Source organism: Hyaena hyaena, unplaced genomic scaffold (genome assembly GCF_003009895.1).
Source record: "Hyaena hyaena isolate Hyena2069 unplaced genomic scaffold, ASM300989v1 scaffold_410, whole genome shotgun sequence".
Classification (NCBI taxonomy): domain Eukaryota; kingdom Metazoa; phylum Chordata; class Mammalia; order Carnivora; family Hyaenidae; genus Hyaena; species Hyaena hyaena.
Window position 1 is genome coordinate 120,601 of NW_024081042.1, and position 18,983 is coordinate 139,583.

Here is an 18,983-nt window from a genome sequence, read left to right on the forward strand (position 1 = left end):
TTTCTGTGTTCAGTGCAGACTCACTTCAAGGGAGCTGTAGGTCAAATTACCAGCCTGTGACATGTGGAGATTGGCTGAGCGGGCTAACGGTAATTCAAGTTCCAATGCTCCTGGCCTGTTCCCGAGCCCATAAACTACACAGAAAATGATCCTGTTTGCTGAATTATTTTCAGTTGCAACAGCTGCTATAACAACTCAGAAAGATTTAATACGTATATACAGGCCTGGTGAGTAACCACTTCAGTATATAAATTTGGGGGTGTATGCAATCTTATATATATGTATTGTATATATAAACAAAATATTGATATATAATATATATGAAAATATTGATTATATATGCATTCAATATTAGTCCACAAAAACTTTCTCCCTATAAAACCTTCTTTAACCAAACCTACCCATAACAAATCATAGTACAGAGCTTCACAAACCCTTCCACTAATACTCCTGGGAATCTTAAAGGATATCTCAAAAACAGTCTTCAATACGCATGAAATTCCTCTAGAGTCACCATTTTGCAAACTAGTCTGTAGTATATCCATGTTTCATTTATTTTACCTCATATTTTATTTAGGTATGATTGACATACTAGTTTCAGATGTATAATATTTGAAATTTGTATCTATTGCAAAACAATCACCACAGTAAGTCTAGATAACACGCATAGTTAAAATTTTGCTTCTTCTGGGGCACCTGGGTGGCTCAGTCGGTTAAGAGTCCGACTTTAGCTCAGGTCATGATCTCACGGTTCGTGGGTTTGAGCCCTGCGTCGGGCTCTGTGCTGACAGCTAGCTCAGAGCCTGGAGCCTGTTTCAGATTCTGTGTCTCCCTCTCTCTCTGACCCTCCCCTGCTCATGCTGTCTCTCTCTGTCAGAAATAAATAAAAAACATTTAAAAAAAAAAAAAGAGTGTACATTTTTTTAAAAATTGCTTCTTGTGATGAGAACTTTTAAGATCTACTCTCTTAGACTCATGGCTTTTTTTTAAGTTCATTGATTTTGAGAGAGAATGAAAGCTCGGGTAGGTAGTAGCAGGGAGAGAATCCCAAGCAGGCTCTGCACTGTCAGCATGGTGCCCGAGAGCAAACCTGACCCAAAGTTGGAGGCTTAACCAACTGAGCCGCCCAAGCACCCCTAGACTTGTGTTTACTTCAATATGAAAGTAACTTCCCTCAAATCTTAAAGTGAAATTCACACTTTAGGAAATTGCATTGTGTTCTGTCTTTGGCTTTGTGTTCCCTTTGACAAAGCACACATACACCTGGGTGAGCTTTGAGCCTGGTTGCCCTCTTAGCAGCAGGAGTGTGGGAGGGAGACGTGCCTCGGTCTTCCAGCATCAGAGCCACTCCCACACCCAGGCCCCTGGGCTCTGCTCCTGGACACATCCTGCCCCTGAACTTTGCATTTCTGTTGTTGTTTTCACGAATATTTCCATGGGAATGTGGAATTCCCAAAATGAAACTTCTCCATTTGGGGCTACCTGGTAACTTAGGAGAGGGACGTTAACCTGTGGCTTCCCTAGTTATACATGAGTTTTTTGGAAAACCAACAATGAAGGGTGGGTGATCTGAAAAGGAGCCCAGAGAAAGCACAGGATCCCCAAACGTCATCTGATTATCTTGGTCAATATATGCATGGTGTTCCTTTCTCCCAACCATCATCTAGGCACAAAGCCCTTACCTGACTTGATAAGACAGACCCTAAGGAAAATGTAAAATAAGATAATGACAAATGTTAAATTAAAAATATAGAAAAACAGATAATACATATAAAAATAATATGCAAGTTATGAACAAAAATTAAGAGACAGATAATAAAGGTAGATTTTGTTGTTGTTGTTTGTGCTTGCTTTTGTTTGTATTTTCTAATCTTTATCATGAAACTATTTAAATCTACAGAAAAGTGGAGGAACAGTCAAGTCAATGCTTATATATCTTTTGTTTAGAATCAATAATCATTGGCATTTGTGAAATTTGCTTTATCCATCTCTCTCATGCATGGCCTTCCATTATCACACTTAAGAAAATGAACAATTATTCCAATCCATATTCAAAACCTGTTTTGTTTTAGAACCAGCATCTCATCAAGACTCACAGGTGATATATGGTCAATTCTCTTTGATCTTTTTTTTTAGTATGACACAGTCACATTCCCATCTTTTTCCCTTCCATAATGTTAGCTCTTTCCTACATTTGCCTGAATATATCCTCTTGCTATTTTTTAATTTTTTCTCAATCTCCTATATGAAAGGAAGAATGTTTAAAAAGTGGATTAAAATATACAGATAATATTAAACCTAACGCAGCAAAAAAAATTACTAAATGTAATTAGTCAAGTAAAATACAAAAATAAGAGAAAAATGGAAAACACTGGGCACTAGAGCTTAAGATAGGAAAATATTTTAGAAACAAAAATTTAAGAACAATAGATTTGAAACTTAAGGTGCAAAACTGAATAAAAGAATTAAACTCTATTTTAATCAAAAGAAAATGTTTGAGTACACATACATTTATAAATGCAGAGTAACAATAAGCCTCCATGTGTTATATACACAAGTACTTAGAACAGTGGGTAGTATGTAGTCATTGCTATGTAACTGTTTCCTATCATTGTCATCATCATCATCATCATCACTACATAGATATTGACAAGTAAAAGTTATAACAGGAAACCTGAAATAGAAGCATGAAAACAAAAAGAAGATAACACTATACTGGGCAAGAATTCTAAAGAAAATAATGAAGAGGAACTAAAATCATTATAACAAAATAGTCTTCATGCAAAAACACACACTAAAAATGTTTTAATTATATAAAAATGTAGATATCATAGGGATATCATAAGGAAAAAGCAACAGAGAGGAGAAGGTACATTCTCAAGAGGATCATCTCGGCAAAGAACTTGGATTAGCTCTTCTCTGGAGAGAGAAACATCTTTAATGATGCCAAGTGAAAATGTCCCCAAGACAGGAGCACAAAGCTGAAGGCCCTTGAGCAAACCCCACATCTCTTAGAGTCAGAGGTCCTAGGTTCAAGGCCAGTTTCCCAGACTGTCTAGCAATGTTCCCTAACCGAGAAAACAGGTATTCGTAATGAGATATCTTCATTCTATTTTCTCATCTGTAAGATAGTAAGATAAAACTAATTCTAAAATGTTTTTCAATTCCAGAAGTCACTAAATATTCTGAGATTCAGGCTGTATTATTTATTCATTTTTTAAAAAAGTTTTTAAATGTTTATTTATTTTTGAGAGAGAGAACACAAGCTGGGGAGGGGCAGAGAGAGAGGGAGACACAGAATTGGAAGCAGGCTCCAGGCTCTGAGCTGTCAGTGCAGAGTCTGACGCAGGGCTCAGACCCACAAACCATGAGATCATGACCTGAGCTGAAGTCAGACACAACCAAATGAGCCACCCAAGCGCCCCTCATTTTTTTAATTAAGCCTCCTGGTATTCTTGTGTCTCAGTCAGTCAGACTCGGCTAAAGAGCTGACATTTTAAGAATTTGCATGCCCTCTTTAAGTTCCAAAGACGGCTTGCCTCTGTTTTATCCTCACCCTTGTATGTTTATAACAGCAAGCAAAAGAAAAGACCTCCACAATCCCCATTTCCAAATTGAGAGACTAACTAAATAAAAACCCCCTAAGTCAGCAACACAGCTCAATTTGACCCCACACAATTCACAAGTTTGTCACCCCAAATAAGACAAGGCAAGTACCCTGGAAAAGCTCCTAGAATGTCAACTATACTTTAATGTATGAAGAAAGAAAAAAGAGCTTACCAGGAAGAGGTAGAAAGGTCTAGAACTTTGTACCTGTAAAGATACACTGCTGCTGACAAATGACAGCAGCTGTTACAGCAAAGGACATGTCCATGTGAACATTTTAGAAATGACAGAGATCAGGTCACTCCTGAAGGCCTCCCAGACTGGCACAAACCCTGCACCACTCACCCACACTTGCAGACATGCCCATGCTCAGGGTGAGTTCCAGCCACCAGAGAAGAAAGACTACATCCACATTTCTACAGCCCCAGAGGCTGCTTACCATACCTAAATAGGCATTCTGGGAGAAAATGAAATTTGGAGGTCTAAGGCATTCAACTTTTTGAGGTTTTTTCCCAGTTATGTCCACACACAGCAAAAGAAAGCCTTTACACAGAGATTTTGATATTGCTGTCAAATACAAAAGTGTGGCAACCATTCTCCTCTCTCCTACACTTGGTCATCTTTCTCCAGCAATATCCACTCCACCACACATACACACACACACACACACACACACACACACACACACACATCAATCTCCCAACACCCCTATGGCTATTCCTTCCTAAAGTGTGACTTTTGGAAGAGCAGTCACAGAGCACAAGGCTTGGAGATCAATCCATAAACTTCGCAAGGCTGACCACTTGTCAGCACAACAATAACAATTTTTTTTTAATTTTTTAAACATTTATTTATTTTTTAAGAGACAGAGAGAGAGCACGAGCAGGGGAGGGGCAGAGAGAGAGGGAGACACAGAATCCTATGCAGGCTCCAGGCCCTGTGGGTCTTGAACTCATGAACCATGAGATCCGAAGTCAGACGCTTAACCGACTGAGACACCCTGGGACCCTTAGAAACAATAACAATCTTAAGTGAATTTGTCCTGGCTTCAAATTTTCCCAAATGCTTTTGTCCAGATGCAATGGTTACCTGATCACAAAACTTTCCGAAGGAACAAAGTATTGGTATTGGAACGAAAATAGCGGCACAAGTGTCACTGGCAGCCATGAGAAATGAATTGAAGTGAAAGAGGCTTTCACAAAAGTTCCCCAGCAGAAGAGCACAGACTGGAGAAGCATGCACCGGCTTTGTCACTTTGAAATGCTCTGTGGTCGGGGTGCCTGGGTGGCTCAGTCAGTTAAGCGTCCGACTTCAGCTCAGGTCATGATCTCATGGTTCGTGGGTTTGTGCCCTGTGTTGGGCTATGTGCTGACAGCTAGCTCAGAGCCTGTTTCAGATTCTCTATCTCCCTCTCTTTCTGACCCTCCCCTGTCCATGCTGTCTCTCTCTCTCTCTCTCTCAATAAATAAAACATTTAAAAAAATGAAATGCTCTGTGGTCCTCTGCCCATCAGAGCTCTAGAATGGCCCCATCTCTATGTCAGTTCACAACTTCTCTGTTGTCCTATCCTTATTCTTTATTTTTTCTACCTAGGACAGAAAAGCTCCAAGTGCTCCTCCATCTCTAAAACACTAAATTCCAAATAGAGCTTGTTATCTGTGTTTTTGTTTATTTACTAAATTGCAGTATGTAGAGAAGTTTACCATTGTCTAGTTCTCTTGAACCTAAAATTTAAGCAGTCACACTAGGAACCACTGAATAAAAATATTTAACAGAATCCCCCAGAGGATTTTGTAATTCATTTCTGCTCAACAAGAATAATCTTTGGTTTGCACTGTTCCATCATTGCTATGAAATCCATAAATGACCTGTTACTCTTCTTAGTTGAAAAATAAGAAACACTTGATTTGATACGTAAAGTAAGATGGTTGGATTCTTTGAAAATGTTTCTAAAGGTAAAGTGACTCTGTTGGGCAATAACAAGAAAAGGTCACCAATGATTATAAAAGTAATATAATTATAAAAGTAGCTCATGAAATGGATGAAAAATCCTTATATTAAACAAAAACCAATTGCAGCTACAATTTTTAAATTATTTACCCACATATTTACCTTCTTATTTGTTGTTAATTTGTTCACCCCACTTTTCTCATGTATCTCAGACTTTCCTTCTGGGACAATTTCTCTTATTCCCAAAGTATATCCTTTGAGAGCTCCTTTAGTAAGGGACTATGGGTAAATGGGTTCTACTTACATAAATGAATTAGAAAAAGAGCTTAGGATGGAAAGCCACCACAAAGGGGCAAAAGTGTCCAAGATTAGCTAGTGAGATATTGTAATGGGATCATGAGTTACTTGTTATATCACTGGCAGGCAATTACTTTTCATCTGATGCCAATATACTATTGTACTTTGATCACTAACTCCACTTGCCCCCCAGACTCTTTGCTTCCTACACACACAAGTTAATGATTACTGTCTGATTGTTTTCTCCACATTCTCATATGCAATGTCTTGTTTTCTTCATGTTCACCACGTGGGTAATATCTTGTGAGCTCAATAAATACAGACATAAGACCCCTGTTTGGGGCTCTTGTCTCCTTCTGGACATTAGCCTCTCTCATAGTCACTTCTGCATCCACTCTCTTCCTGGACAAGAGAAAACTCAAGACTCATGGTCTGTAACAAGGGACTTTGGACAGTGGAAGTCTTTCAGCTTTTGTTTGAAACTGTATTTTACCTTCATTTGTGCAAATAGTTTCACTAGGTACAGAAATCTATCATTGATGGTTACTCTCATTCAGTATTTGCCATCTAAAGGAGTGGCCTGCCTTAAGAACAGATGATTCTTTAATTAAGGGAAATACCTTAGGGGTTTGGGTGGGCCTTTAGGACAAGAAAAGGGAGCCCTCCTGGCTCAATCTGGTTGCACTAGGGAAAGTCCAAGAAAGATTAATTGCCCTGCATAGTAAAGTGAGAATTGTGCCTTTCTAAGGGTGGCCTGACAAAGAAAAGCATATGCATCCAGAAATTAGGTAAAAGGGAGACAATAAGAAAGTCTAAAGAAAGAAACTCAAAAAACAGAATAGGAAAGGGGTGTGACCCAGGCAGTGAGATTAAGAATGATTAATAAGTTTTTAGAAATTTCCCATTAGTGTAATTATGTACTTAAGAATTAACCTTACTCAGGGTGCCTGGGTGGCTCAGTTGGTTAAAGCCTCCGACTTCGGCTCAGATCATGGTCTCACGGTTCGTGGGTTCGAGCCCTGTGTCGGGCTCTGTGCTGACAGCTCAGAGCCTGGAGCCTGTCTTCAGATTCTGTGTCTCCCTCTCTCTCTGACCCTCCCCTGCTCATGCTGTCTCTATCTCTCTCTCAAAAATAAATAAAACATTTAAAGAAAAATTTAAAAAAAAAGAATTAATCTTAACCAAAAAGAAGTCTGTCTTTTGCTCCTTGGCTACTTTGAGATCATCTCTATGCCCTTGAATCCTCGTACATGATGGAGTCTCTTTGTTTGCCTGAGACCTTTGGCCACTGACTGTCTAATGATGTGACTTACAATGGAGGCTTTGGGCCATGTTGTATAAACTCTTAGATCCAGAGAAAGTGAAGACTAAAGGTGTTAGCCCTAGAGGGTCTGGACACTAACGGTCAGTCACACAAGCACTGTGTGATAGAGCACCTAAAAAAATATCTGGACACCACAGACTCTGGTGAGGTTTCCTGGTCGGCAATTCTCTGAACACTGTCACACATCATGGTCTGAGGAGGTAATGCTACCCAGGCCCCCAAGAGGGAAGGACAAATGGAAGCTCCACATCTGGACCTCTCCTTGACTCTGCTCCATGAGTCTCTTTCTTTGATTACTGTTAATTTGTATCCTCTCCCTGTAATAAGCCATGAGTATAGCTTTCAGTGAGTTCTGTGACTCTTTCCAGCAAATTGTCCAAATTGAGAGCGGTTTCAGGAAGCCCCTGAACTTACTATTGGTGTTAGAAGTGAAGGCAGTTTTGTGAGGACAGTTCCCTCAGACCTTGCAGTTCAGCAAACTCCACTGTAATTACCCTGCATTACTCCCAAAACCCTCAGGAAAATCTATGCCATGCAGCAGTTTTATATTAGCAGTGCTTTGGGGGAATGGAGGGGAGACCCAGTATGGGAGAAAGCCATTTAAACAAAAGAACTCTGCCTCAGGAAGTAAGAGAGACTATGGTAGCTAAGTGACAGCAGGTCCAAGGTCATGGCATGAGTCCCCGCCCCCAACTGCTCAAAAAAACCTTCTTGGAAATACATTGGGTAAGGCTCTGGTCTTTCTGACATGACTTATCCCATTTTACTTAGTTAGAGAGCAATGCCCCACCCCTCCCATCCCATGCATAAGACTAGAGGGCCTGAAGGCTTCCAGGACGTAGATTATGTGGTTGTAATGAAACCAGGCATGATAATATCTAAAAATCTAAAACTCTTGTTTTTGATGGACCTTAAATTCTGAAATGAAATACATACAAATATTTTTTTAATTTTTTATTTAATTTTGAGAGAGAGAAACAGAGTACGAGAGGAGGAGGAGCAGAGAGAGAGGGAGACACAGAACCTGAAGCAGTCTCCAGACTCCAAGCTGTCAGCACAGAGCCTGACATGGTGCTTGAACTCATGAACTGTGACCTGAGCCGTAGTTGGACACTTAACCAACTGAGCCACCCAGGCACCCCACATACAAATAGTTTTAAAAAACACGTGCAAAACATGCGCCATAATGGAGACTCAATAGATGTCTTTTGAACAAGGGAAGAGTGAGTGAAAAAGTAAATGTATGAAAAACATACTTTATTCTCAACAGCATGGACTAATTTGATTAGGGAGAACATAAATAACTAAAATAGGTAATTCACAAAAGCCCAAGGACACATTTAATGAGTAACCTCAAATTTCTCAGACTTTTCAGAAGTTCTCATAAGAGAGGCAAACAGACAGTAAAAAAATCACTGTTTTTTTTCAGCCTGCCTTTGCCTGCTGCACCAGACCTGCCAAATAATAGTAACATTCCCCAAATGCCCTTTTGACCACAAAGGGCAAAAGAAAGAGTCTTACAGCCCGTAAATAGAATTCTCAGGTTCTGCTCCCCTAAACATATAAGATGAAAAGTTACATAATAAAAAACAGGACTGGTATTTTAATACCTCTCTAAGATATGGTCATGCAACATTTGTCACAACCATCTTTGATTGCTGAACTAGGGCCACAGGTGGCTGGCCCTAGCTAGTATATCAGAAATGTAATCAGAGTTGTCATTGTCTTCTATACACATTTCAGCAGTGAGAGATCATATGAATAGTAAGCAGCCATGTAATACCCAAGCTGCAAGCTGCAGGCATTCTTTAGGTTTATGCTCTTAATTTATTTGCCACTAATGGGTTCCTTGAACCTCCTGAGCATTTCATTTTCCAACAGAAGCAAATCTTGTGAGCTTCTAGTTTAAACTGCCACTACTACTGCCTCCCCAAGGCTGAACGGGGTACAAATAAAACTGGGTACACTTTTTTCCTCTACTGCTCAGTAACCGATTCAATAGAGGGAGATCCAGTAGCAGAAAAAGAGAAGATTGTGGTAGTATTCTGAGATGAAGTGGCCAGAGCCAGAGCTAAAAGTTTAGGACTAGCAATTTGGTTTGAAAAGCTTGGAAAGAGAACCCACAGAAAATAAAGCTGGACTGTCAGACACTGCTCGATTGTTGTGTAAATGAGTACAGACTTTCTGGAGGGCAATTTGTCCATTAAGAACCAAAATTCTAAAATGTTCATACACTTTGATCCCATAACTCTGCTTCTAGAACTTTATCCTGAGAGATAATCACATATGGGTGCAAACATTTAGCTACAAAGTTATTTATCACAGAAGTTTTTATATTAGCAAAAAAAATAAACAACCACAATGTCCAACATTGGGGATTAAATAATCTCTGTACACAGCAAAATAAGACTTAACCATTAAATATGTTGTGATAAAAAGGAAAAGATATTTATAATAGTTAAGTAAAAAAAATACAAAATAGCAGATATAGTATGCTCCCATTTTGTAATTAGATAAAGAGAGAAAAGATGCTACACAGGTCAAAATTTAACAACAATTTTCCAAGTAGGGAGAGAATTGTAGTAATTTTTGTTGTCTTCTTTGCCCTTAATTGGGCTTTTAAATTCTCTATGCATCAATTCTGCAGGAAGAAAAAAGTTTGTCTAATTTCTAATAGGAAAAAACAGTCTTTAGAACAAACCAGAAGTGTTCATTGGACTTTTGAAAGTTTCAAGGTGCCAAGTTGTCAGGTTCTAAGAATGCAGTGGGTAAGGAGGGAGCTTATAGCAAGAAGTCACTGGAAATAAGAACAGGAACATCATGAGGAGCAAAGCAGTTGGAAGATCTAGGAATGGGGTTACCTCTTTGCCCCTCTAGGGCAAGTAGTCAAAATTAATCTCCTCTTTGGTGACTCACATGCTCTGTCTCTGTTTCCATGGATCTTGACATTGCTCATCAGCCACCTCACCCTCTACTCTGCTTGTCTTTCCTGCCTTGTTCTCAAAATATCTGCCTCCTCATGACCGTGATTTAGTCAGGGACCCTCAAGTAGCCGACTGCTTCATGGCAACTTCTTTATGTGTCAGCTAATCGACCCTTTCCACACATCTCAGTTCTGTCTGGTCCATGGGGTTGGCCACCTGAGACTTAGGTGTCCACTTCTGTTCCTACCAACTATGAGGAAGGGAAAGGTCACATTATGGCTGCCTATAATCAGTGGCTTCTTAACTGAGCAGCTTTCCTTATAAGAAAACTATGAGTGTCAAAGCATCACAACTGACCTATCAGTATGGGTCAGAGCCAATATTTCAAACACTGTATTGCCTGCAATATTGGTGTCCATGAAATATTAAGTTTTTTGGCAAAAGGAAAGTTTTCATGTTCAAATAGTCTTAGGAATTCCTACAAACTCAGTCTCCTCTTGCAGTCATAATGCAAATTAGTAAATTAAAAGCTATTGATGGTTTCTACAGGAAAGATACCTGCTTGATTTTGTTCAAAACAAAGTTTCCCAAGTTATTTAAGCATAGGATCCTTTTTCTTTTTTCTGAAACACCTACTAATACCAATTAACCATGGGACCCAGTTTAAGAATGACTGCTATAGAGTATGCAATCTTTTAGGAGGAAAGAACAATTAACAATGATATTTGTTCCATTTTTCTATGCCTTTATTATCATCATGAATTGTTTGGTTAATCAAAATCTTCCATCTTCATCAGAAGAATTTACCTTGAAAATATCTGACAAGCCTAGATTCATTCCTACTTAAAAAAATCAGGAGTTTTTAAACAGATTAGTAAAATAAAAACAGCTTTCAATTACTAAGTTCCTCTCAGGGATATAGAACTTCTTAACTAAAGAAATAAATAATTGGCCTTGGAAATGAACTCATAAACAGAATGTACTTTATGAGTTTGTTGGGTTTTTAGCCACTGTAGATAGTCCATAACGTTATTTAAGATCTAGAATGATCTGAGAGAATGACTGAAAGGTCTACACTCAGAAAGGGATACAGAGAAATGGGGCCCAGGAAATGGAGTTACAAGCAGCAGATTATTTAAATAGGTGCAATTCTGAGGTGGTTAGCAGCTGTCTGCTTTGTGTTTTTTGTGTTGTGTGTGTATGTCTGTGTGTCTGTATGTATGTGCCAGTTCACCATGACTTTGGCCTGTATTCTGTGCTGATCCAACTCAGTTCTCTCTGACTCAGCCCAGACTGCCAGTGCAAGAATTCCTGGTCATCAGAATCATTGTGGTTAGAACACTTAGATCTTGCTGTGAAAGAAGGGCATGGAAATATAAGACAAGTAAAACGCTTGCTGCCTATTTTGCTATTTTTGTTTTGGTTTTGGTTTTTATCTTTTTTCAGCAAAGCCCTCCTGCCCATTTGTAAGTAGATGAAGCTTTAAAAGCTTGTTCAGTAACCAAACCAGGTCAAAGATGACCATTCACATCGCCTTTTTTATATGCAAGGACTTTAAGATGGAAGCCCTCAGGGAACGAGGGAAGGAAGAAGGAGGGAAAGAAAAGAAATGGAATAGTAATGGAGCCAAAATATATATTAACCCAAAGAATTCCAATAGTGATAATAATTTTTATTTAAAGTATCTGATTATTTTTTATCTACAAAAACAAAAATTTCATGTCTCAGCCTAGTAATAACAATAGCTACTGTTATCACATGCTTATTATACACCTGCAGTATACAGTTTATCCATTGTAGCATTTTATTCTTTTTATGCCTCTTCGAGACAGATACAGACACACAATCCCTCATTTATAATTCCTAAATCCCAAAACTCTGAAAAGTCAAAGTATTTTAATAAGCCTATAGCAAACTCTCTTGGCAACAAAACCTGACCTGATATGACCTGATATGAAGCTACTTGTATTGTTTATTTAACCCATTTAGTGTACATTTCACTACAGAGATATTAATATGTGTCATTAGAGGATAACGCCCCAAGCCCCTCTTAGGGTTCTATATAATAAATGACACATGCACTTTATTTCTAAACTATTAAAAACTCCAAATTGTGAAACTCATTTGGCTCCAAGAGTTTCACATAAGTGATTGTTTCTTCCTGTTTTACAGATAAGGAAACAGGTCTTTGTTGATATATTATCCTGGCATTTTAGTTTGGGTCTTTGAGACGTTACTTTTTAATTAATGGTTTAAAATTTTTTCTCTACACTATTTCGGTTCACATATCATGTATCACTGACAAGATTTTAGCAAATTCTCCTACAGAAATGTTTAAAAGACATCTTTTTCCCCAAAATGTAAAATGCTGACATCCTCAGAAAACGTCCTTGAACCCAAATGAACTCATTTTTAATTCCCCACCCTTCATTTTCAGATTACTCAGTGTATTTAATGCTACCCTTCCTCAATTCCACCCAAAGCTCACATGGCGATGCTGAAGCTGTTGGTTAAGAACCCGTCGAGGAGTCTGCGTGGGCCTGAGGCACCGCTAAGCATTCTGACATTACTGACAACCATAACTCTGTGGTTAGAGTGTCTACGTGAAGATTACCCATACTAGGCTCCAGTGTTTCAATCACAACCCCAGAATGAGCGGCTGGTCACTCTGTGGTCTAAACTCTAAGAGAGGAGAGCATTTCATACTATACTGTATTTCGTAAACAATGATTTGATACATTGAAGAAACCATAAATATTATTTATCTTACCATAGGCCTCAGAATGTCCAAACACCACAGCTAATTAGGGTTCAATAATAGATTCAATAAGCTGAAGGCTATTTTTCTGGTTTATCATAACAAGTAAAGCAATGGTCATTACTTTCTAATTTGTAAGTGTTCTGTTTGATAGCTCCGAGTGGGACGTGTGTAGCCCTGCTCCTCCAATAGGAGGCCTCGCCACCTTCTAAAGTCAGCACTAAGCTACATCTGTTGCCATTTGTGGTACTTTTTCCATGTGTTGAAGCACATTATTTGTTAAAACCAAAAGACTATATTCGAATACAGATGGAGCTTTTACTAAAATATAGAAAGCCGTTTTTTTTTTCTAACCAGCAAAAGAAGAGTTTGGTAAAAGGAAATTAATGAGAACTTCTTGTTTGATTAGTCTTTCCCCAGCAGCTGGCCCTTGGAAAGATCTTCGTTCACATGCTAAAGATGAAAATAAAGTCGATGCTAGGAAGCGCTGGTCACACACACACACTAGAACATTTCACAGTAGCACAGTTTAAACCTTTTAATCAAGGCCCCTGGTCTCTCAATCTCAGTACTGCTGATTTTGGGGGGTGGCAAATCCCTTGTCATGGGGTTGTCTTTGTGCTTTGTAGGATATCAGCAGCATCCCTGGGCTCTACCCACTAGATGCCAGGACCATCCTCCTCACTGGTCATGACATCCAAAAATGCCTCCAGAGAAGGGAGACTTATGGTGAAGATGGCAGAATAGAAGGGCTCTAGGCTCAACTTGTCCCCAAAATACAACTAGATAACACTCAGATAAGTGTAAATAACCCACAGAATGACCTGAAGACTGGCAGAACAAATTCTACAGCTAAACGTAGAGAAGAGGCCACATGCAAAAAACAGAGGGGCTGAATTTTGTGAGTTCATACAACCTAAGGGACTTAAAGCCTAGAACTTTACAAATCAGTGGGCTTGGCTCTGGAAGAGTCTAGAAAGCAATAGGAAGCTGAGTTCTGCCCTTAAGACAAGACAAATAGCCACACACAGAGAGACAGTATAGAAGCAGCAGTTGGAAAAACACCTGGGGCATGCAGGAAGGAGAGTTACTGATCTCAGAGTTCACTGAGGCACTTTTCCAGGAAAAAAGGGGCTGAAAGGCATCATCTCCCTCCCCTGCCCCCCATAAACACACAGCCACTTGTGGGAACCGGCATGGCACCCAGAATTCATTACCTAACCTGCTTGCACCATGACCTGTTACCTCCAGCTGGCTTGCCTCAAATCCAAGGCTGTGGGTCCCCTCTACCAGGGGACCTGCAAATGTCTTGGTACCATGTCTTCCAACCTCAAGCTCTGCAGGGCTGCAATCACAGCAGTGGTGGCTGGTCACCTCCCAGGGAGGATGCACACACCTTGTTGTAATTACATCCCCCACCAGCATGCTCTATGAAGTGACCCCAGCCACCCTGGTCTCAGCACCACCTAGGCACCCTTGTAGAAGAGGACCAGTGCCACCTTGTTAAAAGTACACACCTTGAACACTACTTTCAAGAGCAAGAGACTAGCTGACTTTACTAACACACAGAAACAGACACAAAGAGGCAAAATGAGAAGACAGAGGAATATGTCCCAAATGAGCAAATAGGATAAAATCACAGCAAGAGACATGAGCAATATGGAGATAAGTAATATGACTTCTAGAGAATTTAGAGTAATGATCATAAATATACTTACTGTACTTGACAAAAGAGTTTAGGACATCAGAACTTTAATGGAGAGAGAAAAAAGAACCATCACAGATGAAGAAGACAATAATTGCAAATAAAATACACTAAATGCAATAAATAACAGGCTAGATGAAGTAGAAGTACAAGTCAGTGATCTAGAGGACAGAGTAATGGAAAATAATTAAGCTCAGCAGGTGAGAGAAAAAAATTAAGCAAAAGGACAATAGATTTAGGGAACTCAGGGACTCCATCAAGCATAACATATTATAGGGATCCCAGAGGAAGAAGAGAGAGAAAAGGGGGCAGTAAATTTATTTAAAGAAGCAATATCTGAAAACATCCTGAATTGGGGGAAAGAAACAGAAATTGAGATTCAAGAGGCAGAGATTCCCTAATAAAATCAACCCCAGGACATCCACACAAGACAAATAGTAATTAAGATGGCAAAAAAGCAGTAATTATAAAAAAGAATTTTAAAAGCAGCAAGAGAAAAGAAAACAGTTACATACAAAGAGACTCCATAAAGCTATCAGTGGACTTTTCAACAGAAACTTTGCAGGCAGGAAAGGAGAAGTATGATATATTCAAACTGCTGAAAGGAAAAAATCTGCAGCCAAGAATATTCTACCCAGCAAGGCTGTCATTCAGAATAGGAGAGATGAAGAGTTTCTCAGACAAACAAAAGTTAAAGGAGTTGGGGCGCCTGGATGGCTCAGTAAATTGAATGTCCAAATTTGGCTCAGGTCATGATCTCACAGCTCATGGGTTTGAGCCCCATAATGGGCTCACAGCTGTCAGTGAGGAGCCCATTTCAGATCCTATGCTCCTTCTCTCTCTGCCCCTCCCCTGCTCGCACTCTCTCTCTCTCTCTAAAATAAATGAACATTAAAAAAAAAAAAGTTAAAGGAGTTCATGACCACTAAATCAGCACTACATGAAATGTTAAAGGGGACTCTGAGTGGAAAGGAAAAACCATAAGTAAGAGTAAGAAAAGTAGGAAGCACAAAAGCAGTAAAAATAAGTATATCTATAAAAGTAAGTCAAAGGACTCACAAATAATAGGAAGTATGACACTGTATACCTAAAACATGGGGAGAAGAGGAGTAAAGAATGGGTTCAAACTTAAGGAATCATCAATTTAAGATAGACTGCTATATGCAGAAGATGTTATATACAAATTTGATAGTGACCACAAATCAAAAACCAGTAACAGATATGCAAAACATAAAGAGAAAGGAATCTAAGTATATCACTAAAGAAAGCCAACTTATGGTGAGAGAAGAGAGCTAGGCAAGAAAGGAACAGAGAAGATCTACAAAAACAAACACAAACATAACTAAATTGCAATAAATACATACCTAGAAATAATTACTTTGGATGTCGAATGACTAAATTCTCCTATCAGAAGACATAGGTTGAGGTGCCTGGCTGGCTCAGTCTGTAGGTCATGTGACTCTTTATCTTCAGGTTGTGAGTTTGAACCCCATATTCAGTGTAGAGCTTACCTTAAAAAATAAAAATAAAATTCACATAAGAAAAGTAAAAAAAAAGACATAGGGTGACAGAATGGATAACCAAACAAGACCCATCTATATGCTGCCTAACTTCAGATGAGTTATATGAGACTATATGAGACTAACTTCAGATCTAAAGACACATGCAGATAGAAAGTGAGGGAATAGAGAAACATTTATCATGCAAATGGATGTCCAAAGAAAGCCAAGGTAGCAGTACTTATATCAGACAAAAATTGACTTTAAAACAAAGATTAATAAGAAACAAAGACGCTATATAATAATAAAGGGTACAAGCCAACAACAAGAAATAACAATTGTAAATATTTATGCACTCAACATGAAAGTACCCAAATATATAAAGCATTTAATAACAAATATAAAAAACTAATCAATAATAATACAGGAATAGTCAGGGACTTTAACACCCCACTTACATCAATGGATATATAATCTAAACAGAAAATCAGCAAGGAAACAGTGGCTTTAAACAACACACTGGACCAGATGGATTTAATAGATATATTCAGCATATTCCATCCTGAAAGAGCAGAATACACATTTTTTTCAAGTGCACACAGAACACTCTCCAGCAAAGATCACATATTAAGCCACAAAACAAGAGAGGTTCAATAATCTCAAAAAGATTGAATTTTATACCGTGCATCTTTTCTGACAACAATGCTAGGAAACTAGAAATCAACCACAAGAAAAAACCTGGAAACAGCACAATGCATGGAGGCTAAATAACATGCTACTAACCCATGAATGGGTCAACCAAGAAATCAAAGAGGAAATAAAAAAATACATTAAGACAAATGAAAATGAAAATACATGGCTAACTCAAAAAGCAAGAAAAAAATCTCAAATAAACAACCTAACCTTATACCTAAAGGAGCAAGAAAAAGAACAAAACCCAAAATCAACAGAAGGAAGGAAATAATAAAGATTAGAGCAGAAATAAATGATATAGAAACTAAAAGCAAAACAAAACAAAAGAACAGATCAAGAGCTAGATTATTGAAAAGACCAACAAAATTGATAATCCTCAAGCCAGGCTCATTTAAAAAGGAGAGAGAGAGACAGAGAGAGACAGGGAGAGAGAGAGAGAAAGAGAGAGAGAGAGAGAGAGAGAAGTCCTCGAACAAAATTATAAATGAAAGAGGAGAAATAGCCAACACCAAGAAATAAAAAGGATTAAAATAGTACTATTAAAGATTATATGCCAACAAACTGGACAACCTAGAAGAAATGGATAAATTCCTAGAAACATATAACCCACCAAAACTGAAACAGGAAAAAATAGAAAATTTGAACAGACAAATTACTAGTAATGAAATCGATTCTGGAATAAAAAAATTCAACAAACAAAATTCCAGAACCAGATGGCTTCATAGGGTGAATTCTACCAAACATTCAAAAAGGCTTTAATAACTACTCTGCTCAAACTTTTCCAAAAAATCGACAAGGAAGGAAAATTTCCAATTTCATCCTATGAGGACAGCATTACCCTGATGCCAAAACCAGATAAAGACATAACAAAACAAAACAAAAAAAAAGAACTACAGGCCTATATCCTTGATGAACATGGATGCAAAAATCCTCAACAAAATATTAGCAAACATCCAAAATTACATTTAAAAAATCATTCATCACAATCAAGTGGGATTTATTCCCAGGATGAAAGGGTTGACACTGGGAAAACTGGACACCTACATGCAAAAGAATGAAACTGGACCATTTACCTTATACCATACAAAAAAATAAACTCAAACTAATTTGACAATAAACTATTTGTAAAAAAAAAAAAAAAAAAAAAGAAAAGAAACAATTTTACCTAAAAAAAAAAAAATAAAGGTACTTCATTACTGAAAAAAAATAAATAAATAAATAAAATGGATTAAGGACCTAAATGTGAGATCTGAAATCATAAAAATCCTACAAGAGAATACAGGCTGTAATTTCTCTGAAATCAACTATAACATCTGTCTACATATATCTCTTGAGGCAAGGGAAACAAAAGCAAAACTAAACTATTGGGACTATATCAAAATAAAAAGCTTCTGCACAGCAAAGGAAAGAACTAATAAAACTAAAAGACCCCCTTGAATGTGATAAGATATTTGCAAATGACATATCATATAAAGGGATAGTATCTAAAATATATATAGAACTTATACCTCAACACACAAAAAAACAAATAATCCAATTTAAGAAAATAGAAGACATGACATTTCCCTAAAGAAGACATAAATGGCCAGAAGACACATGAAAAGATGCTTTAACATCACTTGCCATCAGGGATATACAAATCAAAACCACAGTGACCTCACACCTCTCAGAATGGCTAAAATCTAAAACACAAGAAACAAATGCTGGCAAGGATATGGAGAAATAGGAACCTTCGTGCACTGCTGGTGGGAATGCAAACTGGTATATCCACTGTGGAAGAGAGTATGGAGGTACCTCAAAAAGTAGAACCACCCTATGATCCAATAATAACACTACTGGCTATTTAACCCAAAGAACACAAAAATACTAATTCAAAGGGATACATGCACCCCTATGTTTACAGCAGCATTATCTACAATAGCCAAATTGTGGAAGTAACCTAAGTATTCATCAATTCGTGAACAGATGAAGAGGATGTGGCATATATATGCAGTGGAATACTATTCAGTTGTAAAAACAATGAAATCTTGCCCTTTGCAATAACATGGATGGAATAGGTTATGATGATAACTTACAATTATCTTAAAATTGAAAGTTTAACTTTAAAAACTCCTGTGACTTTAAACACTTAAATATCTCATACTATCATATAAGAACAAAATAAAAATGCTTTGTCTAGGCCATTTGTTGCAAATATGTTTCCAGTTTGTTTTCTTTTGACTTTGCT